General features: G+C 45.0%; 1 protein-coding gene across 7 annotated transcripts in view; it reads left to right on the top strand.

The window, feature by feature from the left end:
- KIAA1191 (KIAA1191 ortholog) overlaps window positions 1-20,563 on the top strand; it is a 172,511-nt gene that overhangs the window by 86,407 nt on the left and 65,541 nt on the right. For 2 of the 7 annotated variants that reach the window (XM_085618273.1, XM_085618278.1), the window contains exon 2: window positions 13,678-13,747. The exons of the other annotated variants lie outside the window; for them this stretch is intronic. The gene's annotated coding sequence lies outside the window, so the exon portion shown is untranslated. The remainder of the gene's footprint in view (window positions 1-13,677; window positions 13,748-20,563) is intronic. 7 annotated transcript variants of the gene reach the window in all.

Below are 20,563 nucleotides of genomic sequence, written 5' to 3'. Positions count from 1 at the left end.
GAAAAAAGAGAGAGAAGAGGAAAAAAAATAATTATAAATAGAAAAGAAAGCAGGGAACATTTAAGCCTCAGACCTTCTCCATCAAAGGGCCCCAGATTTTCCTGTTCCGTTTCCCCGCTCTCCGCCCCTTGCATCCATATAGTGCCATCTCCAAATTACATATATGGAACATCCTGGCATACCAAGATTGATACGCTGAAGGATCAGCATCCTTCCATTTTGATGCCATCAGCAGTCGTGCTATTGCCATTGAAATTAAACAAAACTATACCTGTGTTGATTCTAATTGTGCTTTCTCATCAAAGCCTAATGCCTGTCTTTTTTTTTTTATAACTCTTTTTATTAAAGAAACATCGGCAACAAGGCATAGTTTCATAAGAACACCGCAGAGGCATTGGCAAGCACAAGGATTCAGCAATGCATAACACATTTATACAGTTGGAGTTACGGGGAAGGGGAGACATCGTCGTCGTAGAGTCTGGGAGGGGTACATATTTCACCTCGGTATAAGTTCCAGGGGGTCCAGATTTTGGACCATTTTCTGGGGCAGCCCCTTGCAATGTAAACAGATTTTTCTCGTTGCATGCACCAATCAAGGTCCTTTTCCCAGTCATTTATTGCAGGTGCCTGGGCAGCCCCCCAGTGTTGCGCAATGTTCCTCTTGGCTATCATACAGGCAAGTGTCACCCAGTGTATGGCGTAGGCATTGAGGTCTGTGGGCTTCCAAATATTTAGGAGGCATCTAGGAGCTTCCGGCCGGATGTCAATCTCGAGGGTTTCACTCATGATGGCATGTATCTTGTGCCAATACTCCTGGATGAACCTGCAGTGCCAGAGGATGTGTGTGAAGATACCTGGCTGGGAACACCCACGTCTACATGACCCATCTGTGTGTCCCCCCATATATACCAATTGGGGCCCCGTAATATATGTTCTGTGTAGAATTTTTAATTGCACCAGGCGGAGCCGGGCTGAGATTGCTACCGTTTTGGGGGATGAAATGGCCGTCTGCCACCCTTCGTCGTCTAGTTCTATTCCGTCCTCAGTCCATTTTTCCCGCAGTAGGGTCAGGGGGTCAGGCATGTTATTAATTATCTTCCTGTAAGTCAGAGATATGGCACGCTCTGGGAGATATCCATCAAGGAGTCTGTCCTCCAGCGGGGAGTTAGCTGGTAGGGCGGCGTCCCTTGGCAAAGCGGCCTGTAGCGCGTGGCGGACCTGAAGATATCTGAACAACTCTGAGTCAGCCATTGAGTGTTGCGTCTGGAGCGTGTTAAACGACTTCACTCCCTCCGCCGCCCAGAGATCTCCGATAGTGGAAATACCGATAAGGTCCCACTTATCAAAACCTTTTGAGTCGCCCAGGTATCCTAACTTTTGTGAGTCCCAGAGCGGGGTGGCTAGCGTAAGTTTGTTCGCCCAACCCAGCGATTTTGTCGCCGTATGCCATACCCTAACCGTGTGGTTGGTGGGCCCCGTAAGCGGGATCTTGCCAGGTGTGGAGTACAGTGCACGGTTGTAGGTCCCGCCGGGGAGTAGCCAGCGGTCCATACGAAATCCAGGGGCGTCAGGGGGGCCATAAGTGCCATGGTTGATGGCTGTGAGGTGAGCCGCCCAATAGTATTTTTTAATGTCAGGCAGCCCAATTCCACCGTCATACCACCCAAGTGTGAGCTTTGTGAAGGCTATACGTGGCCGTCCATCCCAGAGGAGGTCCCTCTGCAGGCTCTCGATCTCCCTAAAGTATGAATTGGGCACAGGGTCCGCGGCGTTCTGAAGTGCGTATAGAAAGCGTGGGAGGGACATCATTTTGAACAGCGCTGCCTTGCCCAACAAGGAAATAGGGAGCGTTTTCCAATGTACGATGTCGCTTTTGAGGCGTTGCAAGGGTGGGCCCAAATTGCGGGAATATCGGAAAGTCGGATCTAGGGAGATAAATATGCCCAGGTACGTGAAACCGTCTGCGGCCACCGATATCGGGCAGTTCCGAGGCAATTGAGGGGAGGTCCCACTTAAAACATATATGAGAGACTTCTGCCAATTGATCCGGAATCCAGAGTAACGCCCGAAGACGTTGAGGATGTCGAACAGTACAATAAGGGATCTCTTAGGGGAGGCGAGGTAGAGGAGGAGATCGTCAGCGTACAAAGAGATACGGTCCTCCCAGCCCGGCGCCCATTGTAATCCGCGGATGACCACATCGTTGCGTATCCATGCTGCTAGGGGTTCAAGGGCCAGAGCGAATAGGAGAGGGGAGAGGGGGCAGCCCTGTCTGGTGCCCTAATGCCTGTCTTAACACCTTATGCAGAAAAATTTGAATCCCTTTTTTCAAATGGATTAGCTTACTACAATCAAGAAATGTATGAACCAAATCTGCAGGGCCTTGCCCCCCCCTCGGGCAATGATCATTTTCCCTTTTCCCCCATCCAAACAGTTTTGCCGGGGTAAAGTACAAATTGAGAACTGTTTTGTCGTGTTGGGCCTTAAGATTGGCGGAAAGAAATACTTTTTTGAAAGAGCCAATGACCTGCTTAGGTCCAAATCCTGGTTCTCTAATTTGTCTGCCCAAGTAGTTTCAGTTTTTACTAAATCATCCGGAGTAGCTTTTGTCAGGAAGCTATATATATATATATATCCTTAATTCAGGGATTTTTGTAGACGATGGTTTCTAGCAAAGGGATCTTTTCTGTAAAGGTGATATTTGATTTGAAAGGGCTAATGGTTTCCCTAATTTGGACATATTTAAAATGAGAACTAGGGTCGATTTTATACCACTCCTGTAGCTCTACAAATGAAATCATACCATTCCTGTCTATGACATCCCCTATTTTGCTAACACCAGTCTGTTCCCAATGTTTACCAATTCCATCATAGAGAGGGCCGGAAAAAACGGTGATCGCCAAAGGAGTAGGTATCTCTGGAGCTCGGGAATTTGTAACAGCTTGCAGACTTTATGCCATACATTCCATGCCACTCTCAAGACGCTTAAACTGTGTTTTTTTTGTAGGAACTAATCTCCAACTGCCTCAGTAAAACCCCGATGCTGCTCCACCTATGGCGAGCTCATAAATTGAAGGGGGCACTTTGCATTCCTGTGCACCCAAGCATGTTTCTGCCCCAATATTTGATTTAAACAGAATACCCATTTGTTGCAGCATTATGGCCCAGTAATAATGTAGGAGATTGGGAACCGCCCACCACCCCTCAGCTTGAGGAAGGGTCAGGAAGTTCAATGAGCGCCTGACCTTCTGATAGTGCCAGATAAATTGGGAGAATATTCCATCCAGTTTTTTAAAGAAAGCAGGCTCCGGCTCGAACGGGATAAAGCAAAATAAATATAAACCTTTCGGGAGCATAGTCATTTTGAGCACGTTGCACCTTCCTATTATCGACATATGCAATTTATCTATTCTTTTTTTGGTCATTGCTAAATTTTATCTATAAGGGGAGCCGAGTTCATCGCCCAAATGGAACCCACGTCCGCCGAGATGTCGATCCCAAGATAGGTAGCTACCTCGGTCCTGCAGGGATCCTGACAGATAATACTTTTGGTGCAGACAATCCTGGTCTTATCGGAGTTCAGGTGATCTACCGAATTCCTTGGCCAAAGATTCGATCCTCGTAATTACTCCCAGTGGGTTGGGGGTAACAGCAGCTATGTGGTCAGCATATGCTAAAACCTTGGTATTATACCCCCTGAAAACTACTGGTTTGATAGATTGGTCTTGCTTAATTGACTTGATGAGTGGATCGATATATAACGCAAAGAGAATCGGTGAGCAAGGGCATCCCTGTCTCGAACCTCAAGCTACTACAATCCTTTCGGACTCCTTGCTCCTCAATTGAATCCTAGCATATGGCTGTGAGTACATGGCTCTTATAGCCGTGAGGATTCGTGGTCCAAACCCATTGGACCTTAAGTTATCCCATAAGTATCATTTTTTTTTTGTTTTTTATCCTCATCCGCCTCTGACCCCAGCTTACAGGTGATCCGCAAGTCACCACTGCTTCTCACTAGGAGAGGTAGGGTTTATTTTACTAATTTGGGGTACTGCCCCAACCGTTCTTTCCTCCTCCTACCAGTAGCTCACAAGCTTCCTACCTGTTGCTGACCTCTTGTTGTTAAGGAGAGGGCGGTCATACTCTCCCCTGATTTAAGGGACAGAAGATTGTAAGCTGGGCACCCCCTTAAATCGCCGTTTACTAATACACCCTTGATAGAACAATCTGAGAGCTTCCCAGGAGGCTTAAGCATAGGACAAAAAGAAGAAAAGATGGCAAAAAGGTGTTATAATAACATAACCATGCAAAACTATCTAAGCTGAAGTCCAATTCACCAGACAATCCCAAATGGCTCTCTTCTTAATGTTTTTTAGTCTAACCAAGTCCTTCTTGGAAGTTCTGTACAACGAGGAGAGCCAGTCAGAATGTGTAGGAGGCAAAACCTCGGCCCATCTCCTACAGATTTCTCGTCTGGCCAACAGAATAGCAAAAAATAGAAAGCCTCTATTAACACTAGTTATGTCCTCTTGGATGCCAAAAATTATTAGACTAAGTGTAATGCATAATGGGTATCCTAAAATAGATTTTATACTAGCCCCCACTTTCTCCCAATATTCCGAAATGGCTGGGCAGGTCCAAAACATATGTGTATCCGAGGCTCGTTCCATGTTACTTTTTTTGCATTTAGCTGGTGGGCCGTTAGACATCTCAGAAAGCCTTGCCGGGGATAAATAAGCTCTGTGAGTGGTGAAGTATTGGTTTCTTCTCAGCCATGCTGGCTTCACCGTTAAAAATAGAGTACCATACGAAATCCGCCATAGTTCAGCACAGTCTGCCTCCGGGATTACTTCCTCCCATAGTTCTCCAGCCAATCTAAAATCCCCATCTATGGCTTCCTCAATTGCCCAATAGAAAGATGATACCTCCTTTTTTCCTACTGGTTTTACTACCAGAAGTTGCTCTAGGGCACTGCCCTGCCCTATCGATGTTTTTTGATTCTGTGACCAACTCTTCAACTGTAAATATTTAAATTTAGACATACCTTCAACCAGTTTCTCATTGAGAGTTGGCCAAGAAAGGAGAGAACCATCTTCCGTTAGTTCGCCCCATGTTGATAGCCCTGCTGTCTTTAAGGGTATAGCTAGTGCATCCTCTAAACAAGTCGGTGTCCCCGGGCTATCCCACAATGGACCTAATTTTGAGTAATAATCGATACCCGTTACCACTCTAAGTCTGGCCCATATTTGGGCCGCACCCCACAAAACCTTCAGCCTTACTTAAAATATTTTTTGTCCCCATATTTAAAAAGGAAGCCTTCATGCGGAAGCCCCGCCTGATCTAACATGGCTTTAAACATCATCCCTCTATCTGATAAATCTGGAGATTTCAGCAACATTCTCGAATGGGTAAGTTGGAACGCCCATGCATAATACTGAATGTCTGGAAGTGCAAGACCTCCTTTTTCCCTTCTGCCTCTTAATTTTTTCCAGGAAATCCTAGTAGACTTGTATGCCCACACAAATGAATTTATTGACTGCTGTAATTTATCGATTATTGATTCGTCAAAGTGTAGGGGTATGGTGTTAAAAAGGAATGTTGCCTTTGGTAGGATTGTCATTTTAATCAAATTAACTCTTCCCAGAATAGTTAAAGGGAGGTGGGCCCAAGATCTCATTTGTTTTTGGCTTTCTTTTAGGATATTTAGGATATTTACCTTAGCTATGTTATCTCTATTAGGTAAAATTTTTACTCCCAAATACCTCATCTCATCTTTAGTATGATGTTTGCCCTTTGGCAGGTTCCAAGTCATAATCTCTGTCTTATCTGCATTGATCTCATAACCAGAGACTCAGCCGAATTCTTCAGCTAACCTGATTACCGGAGGAAATGCTAACTCTAGATCTGATGATAGGATAAGAATATCATCTGCATGGAGGGCTACCTTCCTCTCCCATGTGCCACTCTTAAATGGTAAGATAGCTGTTTCCTCCCTGAGACACTGAGCAAACGGCTCAATGTACAAATCAAAAAGGAGTGGGGAGAGGGGGCAGCCCTGTCTGGTTCCTCTCTTAATACTGAAGGATTTAGTCAATTTACCATTGATTACCAACCTTGCCGAAGGGTCCCTGTATATGAGATTTATAGTTTGTCGAAATTTTGGGCCAAAGTTTAATTTCTCCAATACAGCCGCAAGATAATTCCAGTTTACCCTGTCAAAGGCTTTTGTTGCATCCAAAGTCATTACTGCCAAGGGAAAATTAATATTCGAGGCACAATCTATCGCACCTATAAGGTCATGTGTTAGATCGAAAAGATTTCTGCCTTTTATGAATCCTTTCTGGTCAGTAAATCCCCTGCAACTACACCCAGCCTGTCGGCCAAGATCTTAGTAAAAACCTTATAATCAGAATTAAGTGAAATGGGTCTATACGACCCACACTTTGTAGCTGGTTTACTCGGTTTTAAGATCAGAGTAATATTTGCTTCTCCCCACGAGGATGGTGGTTTTACCCCTTCTATCAAGATTTTATTAAAAATTGTGGTCATAAAAGGAATTATATCCTCACCCAGGGATTTATACACTTCGGCAGGAAGGCCATCCGGCCCTGCCACCTTGCCTGTTTTGCAGGATAGAAGAGCTTTCCTCACTTCTTGATGAGAGAATTCCACCTCCAGCTACTCTCGTTTGATAGATTCTAGAACTGGCAGATGGATTGATTCTAACCAATCTTTTGATAATATGGTATCTACGCCAACACCCTCGTCATAAAGTTCTTTTAAAAAGGTATGGAAAGCATCTCCTATCCCTTCTTCGCTGCAGGTTTTAATACCTGCATCGTCTATTTGTTTTATCAGGTTACGCACTCTATCTGATTTGGCTTTCCAGGCTAGTAACCTGCCTGCACCCTCACCATACTCAAAATGAGCAAGTTTGCTCACCTCCCACCTATTAGATATTCTAGTCTGAACTAAACTATCTAACTTGGCTTTCAGGGAGTCCAAATTTGTTATTAATTGCTGAGTTAGATCTTGATTGGTATCTGTAATAATCATCTTTTCCTCTTCTTTCATTTATCTCTCAATAGATGAGATTTCTTCGCTATACCGTCTGTTTTTATACGACATCCTATTTGTAGCCAAACCCCTCAAAAAGGATTTAAGGGTATCCCAAACTACCATATGATCTACTGAACCGATATTGATGTTTAGGAAGGTTTTTATTTCTTGAGACAAATATCCGATTTCCACCTTATCTAAAAGAAGTGTGCGGTCAAATGACCAGACCCTTTGTTGGACCTTCTCTGCAATTTTCAAGTCCATTCGAATTGCTGCATGATCGGAAAAATTAGGGGTCAAATAACTTATATCTTGGATGTTACCTCTGAGATCATTACTTATTAAGAGGTAGTCGATCCTGGATTTATGTCTATATTTTTTGTTATAAAAGGACACCCCAACTTGGGTTCCCGACCTTTCCCTCCAGATATCGACTAGCGCATTTTGTGCCATCATTGTTTTTAAATAGGCTCTAGACTTAGACGGTAGATTTGCCCTACAGCTTGGAGATTTATCCAATAAAGGATTTAATACTATATTAAAATCTCCTGCAAAAATTAACGTATCAGGCAACCCCAACAAATTAGAAAAAATTGTTTTTAAAGTAGAGGGATCGTCCTGATTTGGGCCATAATACCCAACTAATTTGATCTGCATACTTTGTACAGAAATACAAGCCATCACCCATCTACCGCTTTCATCCGTCAAAACCTTCAAAAGGCTAACATCCATTTTTTTTTTATTTATTAGAATAGCAACCCCCCTGATATTTCCTGAATTGTCAGAACAAAAGCAGTGTTCTACCCATTTAAGTTTCCCACAAAATTCCAAGATTTCTTTTTTAATAAGGTGCAGGCGAATCCTTTAAGTACTGAAAGATTTTTTCTCTCCTACTTTCAACTCGAAGGCCGTTTACATTCCATGATAAACAATGGAGCGTTCTCATGGGAGGTTTAAAGGACCGCAATTATTCACTACCTCACCCCATTAGGTATTTAAGCCAAACCGGAAACAGCGTAAAATAAACCATGCTAGGGTTAGAAGTCGAAGGAGGATTTCTTTTTTTTCTTTTTTCCCCCATCTGCTCCCCTACCCGTGCTACCCACACCCCCCTCTGACACCCCCTCCTACCCCCCCTGGAGAACCCTACCCCTATTTACCTGGACAAGTCCAGATTCTGCCTACCAGTAAGCCCTGTTCTGCCTCATTTTTACCTATTAATAATAATGTCTCGCCCCGCTAGATATGTGAAATTGTATCCTTAACTTTACAAAATATACTGCTTCTCTAAGCCGGTATTTCCTAAGTGGTCTTCAGATTTTTAAATTCTCGAGCAGGTCGTCAGCCTCCTGCACTGTTCGTGCATTGTGCATTTTGTTGTTGTACATAATTTTTAATTGGGCCGGGAATTTGAGTTGGACAGTTGCCCCCAATTTCTTAAAGTCCTCCATTCTTTTCCCCAGCTCCCACTGAATGTCCAAAGTGGCTCGTGAAAGGTCCGACCTTATCTCGAAAGTAAAATCCCTTGATTTAAGCCATTTCAATTTAAGAGCCGCAGATAGTATCTTCTCTTTTAATTCAAAGGTAAGGAAATTTATTAAAATTGTTCTTGGTTTAGTTCTGTTAGGATGTCTCCTAATGGGGTCTCTATGAATCCTTTGTATATCTCGCCTTAGCTCCTCCTCCGTCTCTTCAATCTCCACTACTTCCTTGATGAGGGTTATGATAAAAGATTTGATGTCCTCTCCCTCTTTTCCTTCCAGTACCTTCAAAAGGCGCACATTATTACGCCTAGAGTGGTTTTCTAATACCTCCATTCGATCCTGAAGTGAGGCCTCTTCCTTTTTTAGGGTTAAGATGTCTGTTTTAACCGCTCCCAAATCCATTTTAAGTTCTTCCACGGAATTTTCTAAAGCTACCGTCCTGGAGCTTAAAATGTCAAACTTCTTTTCCAGGGACTCGCAAAAAAGTCTGATGTCTCCTTGGTTTGACTCTGAAACTGCAAATCCCTTTTTAATGTCGGATGCCATGGTAAAAAATAGCGATTCTAATAAGCTTCCTGTGGTTGATGGATCCCAGGACCTACACCTCCTACCCCATTATCTCTTTCAATGGCTCCCATTAAGGTAGCGCCGCCCGGGTTAACCACATCAGCACTCTTAATTAAATCAACTGAACTAACACCCCATTTGCTTTTTATTACATCCGGGGAGCTAGAGATATTTGACTGAGACGGCTGTACATCGAATTGCTCAACAGTCATCTCTTGTGTGTTTATTGGGTTTGACAATAAACCATCTATAAACGGTAGGGGATCAACAGTAGGTAATGTAACCAAACACTCATTAGAGACCTTCTGGAGCTGAGAACTCTCTGATGTCATACTTACGGGATGACAAAACGGCTTTTCTAGGCCAAACAGATCTCGACTTTCCCTAAGGGATTCTCCTGGTCTCACCACATCCAACACTTGAGGAAGAACTTTAAAATATGATCTCAGGGATGGCGTTACTCTCACCTTAGGATCTAAGGGAAAGCCTTTCTTCTTAGTGATTTTTGTACCCTTTACTTTTCCTTTTTGCACTCGATAAGGAAAAGAGGTGTCTTCAATGTCTCCTACTGACTTCTCGTCAAAGGAACCTTTACCTTGTGGGGATTCTTTATTAGTGACCTTATTAATATCTTTGTTAATGTCCTTAATTTCCCTATTAACGTCACTCACGTCGAACTTCTGTGTCTCCTGTATCTGTGGCTCGGGCTCACCCACTTCTCTGCCCTTCTTATTTCCTTTACCGGGCCTAACTTTCAAAGTTTTTGATGGTATTATGGCTTTAGCGTTTTTTTTTCCAATTCCGGTTTCACTTCCACTTGTTGTACTTGCTGTGCCGCTGACTGAATGACACTATTATGGGCTAATTTGTTAGACACAGAGCCCCCTTTGCGCCTCAGGCTAAACGGTGCAACATGCGGCAACAGAGGATTTCCAACCCGGAATCCCTTGATATTATTGCCCTTATCCAGCCCTTGAGCCTCTGACACCGTCACTCGCCCCAACTCCCCAGTCTCACCCTCTATCTGGTTCCAAGCGCCGTTTCTGCTGCCCGCCGACGCAACCAACACCACTGCTGACTCCTCACCTTCCTTCTCCAGCATGGGGAGTATTGCGGCTCCCGCCGCCTGCCTAGTGCTGGCTCTGCCTACTCCGCTCCCAGATACACAACGGGAAAAACTTCCGCGGAACAGCCGGCGAGCCGTGGACTCCCACCCCCTCCTCAGCTCCGGGGCGGCAGCAAGGCAACGCGGAAGGTCCGTTGGCGCCACCAAACACATCACCAGGTGAGCCGGCCGGTAAATGAATCCCTTAATCGATTACTCAATTATTTCACAACTCTCCGGCATATCTCTTATCACAATCACAATCTCTAAGATGATTCTCGTAAACCCCCTCACCAACACTCCTTCATTATTTCCGGCGAGGCCATTCAGCGAGGCACCACAGGAACCCTACCGGCACGGCAAGCAACTGCTCAGCTCACGGCCGCCATGTTCTCCCCAACCTCCTCCTCCGAATGTTTGGAGGACCCTCAAGTTATCCCATAAGTATGCCCACTCAACCTGATCGAACACTTTTTGAGCGTCGAGGAGAATCAAAGCCATCTGTTATCCCGAAATAGCTGCTACATCGAAAAGAGAGATTACCCGACGTATATGATCAGTGGTCCCTCTTCCTGGTATAAAACCATGTTGCCATGGACTCACCAATGAGGTAATAACTTTGCCATGTCGGAGCGCGATGATCTTAGAATATAATTTCTCATCGGCATTAATCAGGTAGATGGGTCGATATGAAGCTGTGTCCTCGGCAGGTTTCACTTTCTTCAAGAATACGACTATGTGGGTGCCTTGTCACGATTGAGGTGGCTGCCCCTTCTGTTGTACTGCCAAGAACAAATCCAGGAGCAAGCGGGATAACTGATTGAAGTACTTTATACATTTCAATCAGAATTCTATCGGGACCTGTGCGTTCCCTGCGGCCATCGCATGCAGTGCATCAGTAACTTCACTAAGCGAGATGTCTGCCTCCAGTTCCTGCAAAATAGGAAGATTTGTATAATCTCCGAGCCCAGCAGTCTCTAATGATTTATTCTCAGTCTGATAAAGGTCCCTGTAAAATTCCGTGAACACACTAAGGATTTCTTGAGGATCTGTTGCCAGGGTCTCATCTTTCCTTTTTACTCTCACAATATTATTTGTAACTGCCTTTCGTCTAAGGCGCAGTGCTAAATTTTTGCCTGTGGTCTCCCCGTACTCATAGCTATCCTTGGTATAGGTTTGAAGTGCTTCTGCCACTGATTTATTGTAAATACCATTAATTTCTGCCTTTATCCTTATGACCTCCAATTGCAACTCACTTTGTAGCTCTTCCTGTTTTTGAGCGATTGCAGCCGTGTGCTCCTCCTCACACTTCGTCAGCTGATCTGTCAGTCAGAGCAATTCCTCTTTCTGCCTCTTCCTACGTGATCCAACAAATCTGGCAGCCTCCCCCTTAAGCCAGCATTAAACGTGTCCCATTCTATTTCTCTGGAGGCACTAAACCTATTTATTTAAAAAAAACTGTCGGGTCCATCCCCATATATGCTTAATAAACCCCTCATTGACCATTAATTTCCCATCAAAGGTCCACTTTGTTTGACATCTTTGATGCCCCTGAACTGTAACATCCAGCATCAAGGGGTTGTGATCCGACAGTATTTTCGGCATCTTTCTTATATTAGCACCATCAGCAAGAGCATTGGTAGCAAAAATATAGTCACTCCTATCGTATTTTCTACGAAGACATGAAAAATAAGTATAGCCTAAGTCCCTTGACTTCCTAAAGGCCCATATATCGATTAGCCCATGGCTAGAGGTCAAAGCAGCTAATGCTTTATAAACTTGTGGCTTTCTCCCCTGGTATTCCTTGGTGAAGGGACCACTTGCATCCAAATGAATATTAAAATCCCCACACAAGAGGAGGTCCGGCCAGGAGGCTAGCTCTAACTCCAGTTCCTCAAGCATCCCAGGGTCATCTAAGTTAGGACCGTAAACCGTACATAAGGTAAGCCCGACTGATAATGTGACTATTGCCCATCGCCCCATTTATCCGTTAAAATTTGCTTTGCAGGAGACAGCTGATTTGAAACATGGATTGCAACCTCTCTAGTCGTAGTGGTCTGGGAAGAGCAGGTTACCTGTGTATATCCTGGGATTGTGTTGAGCCCTCTCTTCTGCCACGGGATGTGGGTTTCTTGGTGGCATATTATATGTGCCCCCAGGTATCTTAAGTACCTCACTCACCCTAGCCCGCTTTCCCCTATCATTTAGTCCCCTACATTTATTGAGCAAATATCTAGCCTACCCATTGTTAAAGCATTTTAGACATCCAAATCGATTGTCATGCATTTGTAAATTAAGCACTCTTTTTCTAGTCTCCTTCCATAGGTTGCGGAAATCACGCTGCTTTTCTGGGTTTTTTCTCCCCCTACGATCCCCCCACCACCACCCTCCCCCATCACTCTTCCCCCAACCTCCCACATCCCCCACCCCCATTCATCCCATCCAACCCTGCACCCCCTCCCCCATTCGAAGAAAAAACTGACCTGTGTCGGTTTGTGGAGTATGAAAGGTGACACCCCTCCCAACGGGTGGCTTATTTGTGTACGTGTGTCCCTATCTAGTGTCTCTGTACCCCCTACAGTAATCTAAAGAGAATAATCGCTTATGTTATGTGAATATCTCGATTTTACCCCTTTCTCTTTCAAAAAAAAAAAAATGATTCCCCCTAATCCTTTACCCCTACCGTGTAGATTTGTGATTCTGGACCCTCTCTATTTTGGAAAACAGCGACTGGCTTTCCCCAGCCCCCTTTTTATTTTATAATTTAAATTTACCCACTTGTTCCTATCAATTTACATTCTGGATGTAGTTCACTCTGTTCTCCACTTTCTCAGCCTGGGACCCCACAAGTAATGTTCCGTTGTGTCTCTAATTGAATGCTGAGTTACCAAGTCTCGAAAGGCCACCTCATTAATGCGCCAGTGTCTAATGAAAGGTCTGGTGAGAAAGTAGCATCACTGAATGTAAGACACCGCGACATGGTCCGAGAGGTCATAATGCCATCATCTCAGATCAGGTGGATATGTTTTTGTTCAATGAAAAGGTAGTCTATCCTAGAAAATGTCTTGTGGGCATGAGAGTAGAACATATAACTCCTGTCGCACCAAGGGAATGGCATCAAATATCCACTAAGTGAATACCTATCTGTCCATTTCTCAGGGAGTGCCGGAGTTTAGTATGTCCACCCAGTCTTCCGGTCTGGTCCTCTACCGGATGCAGTGTAGTATTAAAATCTCCACACATAATCAAAAGACCATGGGCTGATATCGATGTACATGGAAGAAAGTCAGAAAAGAAGGTCTCTTTGTGTTCATTAGGTGCGTAGACTTCAATCTATGTGACCTGTGTTTGCGAGTACCTGTGACAATAAGGAGTTGTTCATCACCCCACCCTCTTCTGCTACCGTACTTGTGATAAGGTGAGTACCCCTTCTTGTAAATATAGAAATCCTTTTTGTTTTAGAGGATGCTGCACAGTGGAATTGGACCGGATAAAGTAATGAACGCAAGCAACCTGCATCATGATCTACGAGGTGAGTCGCTTGAAGGAAGGTTATTTCTTGGCCATCCAATCACTTAAATAGCGTTTTATGTTTAAATGGTGCGTTCAGGCCTTGGGTATTTATAGTAGTTACCGTCATACTGGCATTGTTTTGTCCAATTAGCATGATTATTCAGTAGCAGTTGACCATGTTCAATCGGATTCTCTTTTAATTGTACAGTATTCCTGCATCCTGAGGGTTGTAACAAATTCGGAATAAGGAAGAGAATTACCATAACTAAAAACTGAAGGGGAAAAAAAATCAAGACCGGCGGTAACAACCTTGGTATGCTAAGGTGTTGCGCTCAGGCTCCAACATGATATGGCAAGGGCAGCTTTCCCTTAAGAGGTCTGAGCCCAAACACCATATAGTTTAAGTAATGTAGCAGTTTCTACATTAGTGGAAGCTTTGAAACATACGTTTTACATGAACCGAAGGATGGTGTTGCAATAAAGCAAGAGGTTGCTGAGAGAGTCTTTTCAGTATACCATCAAAGTCTAGATACAGTTAGCCAAAGGGCATGGTATAATATGGCTAAGGGGGAACCTTGCGGTTTCAAGTATCAGTCCTTTACGGAAAGCACTTTTTTTGCTCTTCATCTTGTATACAGCAGATGGGGGTCCCAGGGATGGCATCCAGAGAACGTCCACCCCAGTGATCTTCAAGTGGGTGGTACAGTCCAGGCCCTGGGGGTGCTCCCATCAGTTTACGCTCTGGGTGGGGTTTAGCAGCAGTTGGTGGTCCCTTTCCCCTCACAGGAGTCAGTCGATGTGGTCCTGGTAGGTAGCCCTAAGTTTCGGTCTGGATAGATCATTAATTTAGCCAGCATATAAAATATAAGCATATCTATATAATAGGGCTGATAAACCAGCAGCAGTGAGGGAGGCATTAAAGGCTTTATTTGACGCCGGCAGGGAACACTTAATATAACCGGGGGTTTTGTTGCAGGCATGGGTAGGCCTGATGTGCCGCCAAAGGTCAGCAACGTGTGGTGTTGCAGCGGGGGTATTAGCATGTTCGCCGCCGCAACCAAAAATAAAGATAAAAAGTATTGCCCCTGAGAAAGTTGAGGTGGTAGCAGCAGTACCAGACATTCAGCGCGATGAGGAGGGGAGAGGCCATACTGTATTAAACAAGGGAGGTTCCTTGTTATCAGAAAGCGGTTGCACGCAAACCTGTGGAGAAGCAGCCGGCAAGCGAGTTGCGGCAGAGAGCGGAGGCCCAGCTGGAAAGGGGGATAACGCGCATGGCATCGGCCCCGCCTGCGCATTGCATTGTGAGCACTCATAGCCACCAGGGGGCAGCAGAGTGCTTGTATATGAGAGGCAAACAAAGCAAACACAAGGAGATGATGGACAGAGTACTGAAACTTTTCAGACACTCAGCCCCAGTCACAGATCTGGGTTGAATCCATCATCGTTCTTTAGCTCCCTTTGCCACCCCAGTTCAGACACAGCCATATGCAAATCAGTCTTGACCCTGTGCCTCATGGGAACAGTCCAGCCCGAACTGCCAAGCCATGTCTTCCGGAAACAAGCATCCTGTGACCGATTTCGGGCATACAGCCCTCTTCAACCAGGCTAGCTTGAATCCAGTGGCAAAGTGAGCATCCTGGCTGGCTGGTCCTAGGATGCTTGTTTCCGGTCCAGGGAGGACCTGGCTTGGCAGTTCGGGCTGGACTGTTCCCATGAGTCACAGGGTCAAGACTGATTTGCATATGGCCAGGTCTAAACTGGGGTGGCATGGTGAGCAAAAGAATGATGGATTTAACCCAGATCTCTTGACCGGGGGTGAATGTTTTGATTTGTTCTGCAGTCCGTCCATCAATTGTGTGTATTTTGCTTTCTCGCTCTAAGTGCGCCAGGTATGCCCAGACGTTGGTCCTGGGCTCACTGTGCCACTGCAATCAAGCTATCCTGGCTGAAGAGGGGTGAAACCCCGAAACCGGTCCTAGGAGGCTTGTTTCCGGTCCAGGGAGGACCTGGCTTGGCAGTTCGGGCTGGACTGTTCCCATGAGGCACAGGGTCAAGACTGATTTGCATATGGCCAGGTCTAAACTGGGGTGGCATGGTGAGCAAAAGAATGATGGATTTAACCCAGATCTCTTGACTAGGGGTGAATGTTTTGATTTGTTCTGCATTCCGTCCATCAATTGTGTGTCTTTTGCATATGAGAGGCAGCATGAGCGCTCAGGAAGTAACAATAAAAACCCACATGGAAGGTTCTGTCAGGAGGCAGGTGGGGAAGGAGGAAGGCAGCTTGCACCGGAAAGTGCATGGGAGCAAATTAATGATTTATGGCAGGGAAAGAAGAGAAAATGAGGCAGGTGCACTCCCAATAACGGAAGAAAACTTACAGAACCCCCTTCAGAGCAGTGTAGAGAGACGCAAAGCAGTTAGTGTAAGGACACAAAGGCGCAGCACGGGGGTGAATTTATGGAGTCACATGATGTGCATTAATCAAAGCATTCAGGTGAGAAAAAAGGAAGATGAGTATGGGAGGACAAGTCTACAGAGGGGGCAAGATGATTTTTTTCAAAGGTAGGTCAGGAACCAGGACCACGGATCCCACAGGTTGGGGCGACCTGCAGAACACATTGAGAGGAAGACACTACAGAAGCTCATCAGCAAACTGCGACAATCGGGCCGAAGAGAGAGAGAGGTTCTGGGCAACCATCCTGACAACGTGGGATGGGAGTACCGCATTAGTGCCAAACCAGTGCAAAATCAAAATCAATTGGAAGTCTTTTGATGGAGAAGTGGGGGTAGGGAGCATCCTGGTGTGAGTGGGTATGATGCGGACAAGGAGATGGAATGTGAGCTGGATTATGAGGAGGATGATGAATAGCAGGATATTTGCGCACTGGCAAGAAGTCAAGGTTACTACGCCAGAACCAAAGAAATATTAACGTCTCTGGCAATTGTGCTGTGTTTCAAGAAGAAATAGCATCATCCACACAAACTGAGCAAGGAAGAAGTTTGAAGCAGATAAAGGACAGAGGCAAGAGTAGGATCACACCACCAGAAGGTTGAGAACAGGTGAGCAGAAGGTGTGTAGTAGCTGGTCGTGGGTAGGGCTGAAGAAACTACCTTGGTGGATAAAGGGGTGGGTACAAACACAGACGACAAGTGTGTAGGCACTGATTCCAGTTCTGCCGAGATGAGTACAAAAGACGTTTTGGGTACAAAAACAGCAGCAAAAAGAGTGATGAGGGAAAGAGGAACAGTGAAAAGACAGAGGACGTGGTAGAGAACAAGCAAGAGAGAAGAAATCGGGAATCTGAGTCAAAAGGAAAATCGGAAGGTTTGAAAAGATTACCTTACATGTGGGTGTCAGTGCCTTTGGAAGCACATTTATGTAATGCAACAAAAGAAAAAATCTGGAAAGGGGAATTTGTGGACGTATACAAATTGCTACACAGGAATTACAATCAAAGGAGTGGTTCAGGGAGGTGGCATGGGAGCTGGCCTACAACAATGGCACATGGACGTTGGTTTTTCTAATTTATGTCACCGTTTATTGAGAAATTTTCCAGAAAGATCAGTGTCAGTGTTTAAATATATGGATAGAATTCGCAAAGCTTACGTGGATTTTGGAGGGGCTTGCCTGGCTGCATTATGATAAGGAATTCAGGGCAAGAATTGTTCCAAACCCAGACAAGACATGGGGTGAGGTTGATAACGAGCTAAGGGTACAATGGATGTAGCTACAAAGACCCCCTCCCACATTACATATAGCAAGTGTTTGGCAGTACGGTATCAACCCGATCAGGAGCGACCCACCTCGGCAGGGGTGGGGAACTGGGGTAGAGGTCAAAATACAATTCAGGTGCGTTCTTGAGCTTCAGTAGCGGTTTCTGCCCAAGGAACCCATGCACATATAAGAACGAGTTTTCAAAATGTGGGAGCTGGCATGCAGTCTCGCAGTGTTTTGGACTTGCAGGCGCATTTTAGCTGGAGTGGACATGGCAAGTGAACCTTCCCACCAGGGAACAAGGGCTTCTACACCAGTCAAACGTATCTTGAATAAGTGGCTGTTGTTTTATCACGATAGAGAAAAAGAGCTGATTGTGGAAGGGAGGCTTTCATCTAGGGTTTCGCGGTCCCAGTTAGGTTTACTGAAAAATTTAAGACTGCTAAGGAACACCCTCAAGAGATGGGACAGAAGCTATAGGAGGTCAAGGAAGGAAGAAAGCAAGCCCTTTTACATCATGGCCATTGTTAGACTTGATGGTTTTCCTATTTGGGGCGAGACTTAAGAAAAATGCTGGCAATTTCTGGTTAATTCATCCTTTGTCTTAGCCCGAAGGTTCTACGGTAAATGATTTAATCGCTCAGGAGGATACAGCTGTTCCATTTGCATTGCTAGACATGGCTTTGGCGCGTAAGGTGGGCCCTGGTGCCGAGTTGGCAAAATGCAATATAAAGTCCACTTTTCAGCTTCTGCCTGTCCATTGAAGCAGATTTCTCTATTTGGCATTCAATTTGAAATTAATTTGTATGTTGATAAAGTGCATCCCATGAGCTGTGCGATATCTTGCAAACTATTTCAGCACTTCAAGGACATTCCTACTGTGGTCTTTTATATTCAGATCAGGTCATGAGCTAGTCACTCATTATTTGGATGACATTTTGTTGGTTGAAGCTGGTGTTAATAATGCATGCAGAACAGCATTGGGGAATTTTCAGAAGTTGGCAAATGAGGTAGGCGTTCCTTTAGCACCAGAGAAGACTGAGGCACCAAATACCTGTTTAGTATTTCTATGCATTGAAATGGACACCCTCAGGATGGAAGCTATGTTACCTCGTCAGAAAGTGCTGTAAATAGTGGCGCTGCTGGCGAGTGCCATTAAAGTTCACAAACTCCAACTCTGTTAGCTTCAACAATTGTTGGGGCATCTGAACTTCGCATGTAGGGTGCGGAGAGCAGGCAGGGCATTGATTGTACTCTTGGTTTTGCAATGGCGGATGCGAGGTTGCCTCATCACAGAGTGCGGAATCAGCTGCGTTGAGGGCCAATTTTGAAGTGTGGCTGTTTCTGAAAGGTTTTAATGGTGTCACAGTGTGGCCAGTGGACAAGGATTTTGCATTGATTGTTCACATCTAGTCAGATACAGCAGAATTGGAAGGCTTTGGCCTTGTCTGGGAAGGTAGGTGGTGTGCTAAAAGGTGGCCTCTCAAATGGAAGCATCTCCTTTGCTGGTGGCACTTACGATTTGGGGTCAGAAGTTGGCAAATAAGAGTGAATTTCCATGTGGAAAATTTAACGATGGTAGATTTGGTGAGGAAAAGAAAAAAGACTTGAAGCTACTGCAGAAATCCAAGTTAGGCTGTTTAATGTATAACATTGTATTTAAAGCCAAACATGTGCCGGGCGTGGATAATAACATCACAGATGCCTTGCCTAGTTCACAGTGGCAGAGATTTCGTGGTTTGGCACCCAGAGAGGATCTGAAGAAAACTCCCTACCACAGGAGGTTTGGGATCTAGCAGACTGAGGATTATGGAATTGGTGGAAAGATCAATTGCAGTAAGCATGAGCTGCTTACTGGCACATGTGGGAGGAATTTCTGAGCAGTGGTGTCAGTTACAGGGACCAAGATGCAGAAGGGAGAGTTGCTCGGCAAGAGGACGTGGTTAGGTTCAGTATGAGTAATACTGACAGATGAGTGTCAGCAACCACCATATCAGGAACACTTGCAGGAACATGGTTCTATGGAAACATTTTCAGGGAGTATGAGCCCTCTGCAGGTGAGCTGGATCGGAGAATGTTATCAGGATGGTCAGAAAAATTCAAGAAAGGTCAGTTTAAGAGAGAACCAGTATTTATGGAAAAGCTGGTGTTGTTGGTCAAAGGACAGGCTCGTTGTTGTTACTCCCCTTTTGAGGGTCTGTTGTTCACGTAATGCATGTCTTGACTATTTTGGGGGGTGTTAATTATTTTTGAGCTATTAGGTAGAGGTAGGGAAGGAGGTATGAGAGTTGAGCACATTTATGTTTCCCAAAACTCAGCCACTTTTTTTTCTGGCAAGTGAAAAAACGGATCATGTGAGAAAAGGGGCGAATATACTGTTCCACAGGATTGGGCGCTGAGTGTGCCTGGTGGAAGTCTGTCATGAGTTTCAAGTAGCAGGGGAGCACAGGATGAGCTAGTCTACAGTTCCACAAGATTGGGCTCCCAATGTGCCCGGTTGAAGCCTGGCATGAGTTTCGAGTAGCAGGGGGAGCACAGGATGAGCTAATATTTCTGCACACGAATAAGTCCAGGCTGGTTGTAGCGCAGGTACTGGAGGTCATGAGGAAAATACTGTGCCAAATGGAAGGAATCAATCAAATTATGGTACATATTCCTTCAGGATCGGTGCAGCATCAAGAGTCCGCCAGGTTGGGCTTTTCATTGCGGGATGTGGGAAATCTGGCCAGATGGCCTTCAGATTGCTGCTTGCTTTACATCAGAAACTTGTATGATTTCTAAGTTCCTTTTATTAATGCTTTTCTTTTATTCTAGGTTGCGTGGCGGGGCCAGTTTGGGGTTTTTTGCTTTAATGAGAAGTATTGAATGGTGGGGTAGGGATGGTATGAAGTGGGGTCAATTGCTACCATGTCTGTCAGATTTGGTGTCTGTGAGACTGTCTGAATGTTTTAATTGTGCATTTAGGAGAATGACTTGGTGCAGTTGTCGGGCTTGGGACTACTAAAGGAGATGAAAAAGGATTTGGACTTGATTGGGAGGTCGTGGTCGGGCACTCATGTCTTCTTCGCAGCACTGGTTTTGAGAAGGGTCTGGCGCGGCTGAAATATTCAGCAG

Source organism: Triturus cristatus, chromosome 7, assembly GCF_964204655.1.
Source record: "Triturus cristatus chromosome 7, aTriCri1.1, whole genome shotgun sequence".
Classification (NCBI taxonomy): Eukaryota; Metazoa; Chordata; class Amphibia; order Caudata; family Salamandridae; genus Triturus; species Triturus cristatus.
Note: the sequence above shows the minus strand (reverse complement) of the source record. Positions and strands in the feature narration are given on the sequence as shown.